Raw genomic sequence first — 3,964 nt, 5'->3', positions numbered from 1 at the left:
TTATTGGCTAATTTATTGTATTATGACTTCCTCTGTGTTAATTCTCTGCTCAATTTTGTTCACATAGACGTGTTTGCTCTAGAACTACATAAAGGGTTCCTACTTTCCTTTGACCTCACAGTCTTCTAAAGAAATGACTAATGTTTCTATGTGGGAGTTTCAATAACAGGAACCAAAAATGAACCAGATTCTAGAATGGAAAATGTAGTGGCTTTCCCTTTAGAAGGTCTGCATTTGACCTAAAAACTTTCTCTAAGGCAGAATCCAGATAAAACTGAAAACATTTATTAGATAGTTACTGGGGGACAGTAATGCCAGGCAACAAAATGGGATCATGGAAAGGATTAGAAATTGTGTGTCAAAATTAGAAGACATTTACTGTTTTTTTTCATCTAGCACACATTTCCCCCAGTAGTTATACGGCAATCATAACTTAAATTTCTGCTGGGACCCACCCCTTTCACCTCTCTCAGTTAATGGGCTTTGGCTCCAGAAAAGCCAAGTCATTAGTCAATGAGAGCACTGCACCTCCCAGGCCCAGGAGATAGGTTCGGGGATGTGTATTTCATCAGTGAAATGCAGTGAAATGCAATAAGATCCAAAGAAATATTTTCCTGGAGTTTCTAGGAAAGCACTAGGTACAGTTCTCTACTAGAGCTGAATACAAGAGGATCTGAGATTGGAGTTGCTGTAGACAATTCGCCACAAAACCTGAGAATCTAAATATACAGAAAAAACAAGAATTAAGTGGAGAGTTGGAGAGAAACTTGACAATCCTGGTGACATTTTTTTCTGTTGTTTCTCAACATAGTCTTGCTTATAGGCTTTTCAGTGAGGTAGACAAATAAATTCTCCCTCCTTTTTGTTTTGCTTTAGGCAGCTTGAAGGAGTACCAACTAACCAATAGATCCACAAAATAACTTGGTTACATTTAGGCAAATCAGATTAGTACTTGGGTCTCAGTTTCTTCTCTGTAAAAGAGCTTGGAATGAGGATACTTCCCATGTTAAAATTATACGGGATAACATTCCATTTTTCAGTACACTATGTCAGTCCCGAAACTGTTACATTTGCATTTGGGCTATTGACCTACGGGATATCGGAATCTCTGTATTAACTACCCAGGTGTTAATCTATTCCCAGAGAATGTTAACAGTTTCATTTTCTGTGTTTCCTCAGAGAACAGTAACTAAGGTGCCCCAGTTGAATATGTGAGGACTCAGTTTTTTTCTTGATTTATTACTATTATTTGTGTGTACCTCAACTAGACAAAAGATTACTTTGCCTATGGTTGATTGGGCCCAGTCAAGTCTTACCCAGTATGTCACTAAGAATGAGCTTTGGCTAGCTGGGAGAGAGACAGCCAAAATAACAGTGCAAGGAGTGTGTGTCCTTGTAATGTAAAAGCACCGAATAGCTAGTGTAACAGCTCCACAAAAACCAAGGACCCCAGACTTCTTCCAGTTCTTGGCTCCCCATCCCAACAGTTTTGCTTTTCTGCTCTTGGTCCATGATAGCTGATAAATTTAAGATTATGGTCTTTCCATTCTCTTGCCATTAAAATCCTATTTGTCCGTATGATAGTAAGAATATATATTTTTTCCTCCACATCCTTTTTTGGCAAAATAAAAACTTGAGACCTCTACCTCACTCAACACAGGTACTCATTACCCATCCCTGACAAAGTAAACTCTACCCCAGTATGGGGCTGAAACTCACAACCCCCAGATCAAGAGTCACACACTGCACCGACTGAGCCCGTCAGGCACCCCATGAAGTTTAAAAACTTTTAAATTGGTCCCTGAAGTTCAAGCTTGGAAACTACTGGCTTATTGCAAATCCAGCATTCACATAGAAGCTGGAACAATGAATACCTTTTGCAGAAGTGCGGACAATACTGACTCCATCTTTGGCCCTCAATCTTGTTCATGTAGGCTCAATGACCTCTCTTGGGGCTACACATGCCAGGCCCCTTAGAGACTGATATATATACCTCAGAAATGCCCGCCAAGTCCAGAATGGGAGAGGCTTGTTTTGGTCTCCTAGGAAATCTGTTAGAGATAACGAAGTCTTTCCTCTTCCTGAAGCACAGGTGGTGTCTGGAGTTCTAATTAAAGCTTAGCTGTCAATTAGGTGTATGGGAACCCTTTGATCTCACTACAGTGCTCTTCTGTATATCCCTTGTTCTATAACGTCAGAGGACTAAGGTCTGGATTTTGCAGAGAATAGCTATGCAGCGGCTATGGACCATTCTCCGCCTTCTCCGCCCGCAGTGAGTACCTTGAATAAAACTGTAAAACTCTATGGAATCACCTACTGCACGTTCTGGCCTCAAAGTAACTTCTCGGTTTGGGGAATCCTTGGTCTCTCCCCGACCTTCTAAAATCTTCCTGCTTACATCTAGATGTGGATCATTACACCAAGATTGAGTCAGTTTGGAAATATGACTGAGAAAGGTACTTGACAGCTGTCATTGTCTCCTTTTCTAGAATACAGAATAATACCTTCATAACATAACATGCTGGATTATTAAATGAATGATTTTGATATTTAGTAAATCCTAAAGATGTAAAAATATTACAGTAACTAACATTTACTGCAATGTAGTACACTGTGTTCAAGATCAGGGATGGATTAAGAAGCTGCAGTATCTGGACTGAATCCCAACTCTGCTGCTTATTAGCTGTGTGACCTCTACGGACCTATGTTTACACGAGGATCCAAATAATTTAGAGCAGTGATTTTGCTCCCCGGGGGGACATGGGGCAGGTCTGCAGACGTTTGTGTTTGACCCAGCTAGGAGGAGGGGTCAGAGGCATCTAATGGGCCCATGCTGGGGACACTGCTAATCATACGACATATGGCAGTCCAGAATCATTTTGGCCCCAAGAGCCAACAGCATCAAAGTTGACAAACACTGCCTCTTATGAAAAGGTGATTTAAGTGAGTTAATAGTATGTAAAGCCCTGAAATAGTAAGCACTATCTGAATGTTAGTTACTGCTATGACTAAGCATTGTGTTGAGTTTTGTATTTTCTCAATTTATACAACACTCATCAAAGAGGTTCCATTGTTATCACTGTTCCATAGGTAAGAAAATTGAGGCTTAGGTAGCTTGCCCCAACTCAGTTATCAGTGATTGAACCCGCACTGAAACCCAGGTTTATCGGACAATTCCCGTACTTTCAACATTGACCCCTAAACACTATAGGTAAGTTGGAAACTCTTCGTTAAAATAAGTCTGCCTTAAGTTTCCCTCTCAACTTCCACATTATGCTGTGTCCCAGTAACTTGGATTTGGATAATTCAGCCCCAACTTTTATTTTTCTTCATTATCAAGACGAAGTAACTTTAACATTGTTGATTCCAATTATAGAAAACCTGTTCTAAAGGTTCTTCCTTTTTGGAAATTAAAATGGACTTTCTTATAAATGTCATCTGTTGCCTCTAGTTCCATCTTCAGTTACAGCCTTAAAATGAAAACCATGGAATTTTTAAGGGAGTGAAATGTGCTGCACACGAGAATGGTGGAAATGTGTCTGTATGTTTGTTCAAAGCCATGGAATATACATCTCCAAGAGTGAACCCTGACATAAACTATATGGACTTTGGATAGTAATGTTTCACGGACTGTAACAAGTGTACCATTTGGTGAATGACATTGAAACCATCAGGTGTGGGGGCAAGGAGTGTATGGGGAATCGCTGTACCTTCCTCTCAATTGTGTTGTAAACCTAAAATTGCTCTAAAAAAATTATGTCTTTAAAAGGGTAATCATATTCTCAGGACAACAATAACAAGATCATGGCATATACTGTGACAAAGAATGGTTGTGTTATTTGGAGGGAGGAATACAGAAAATGGAATAGATAGAATTTAGGGCATTCTATTGGGTGGGGAGAATTATTTGAAATATTGACTGAAATCTTTCAGATCACTAACGAAGGAGTCCCAGAAACAGAAG

Source organism: Mustela erminea, chromosome 6, assembly GCF_009829155.1.
Source record: "Mustela erminea isolate mMusErm1 chromosome 6, mMusErm1.Pri, whole genome shotgun sequence".
NCBI lineage: Eukaryota > Metazoa > Chordata > Mammalia > Carnivora > Mustelidae > Mustela > Mustela erminea.
This window is presented reverse-complemented; position numbering follows the sequence as displayed.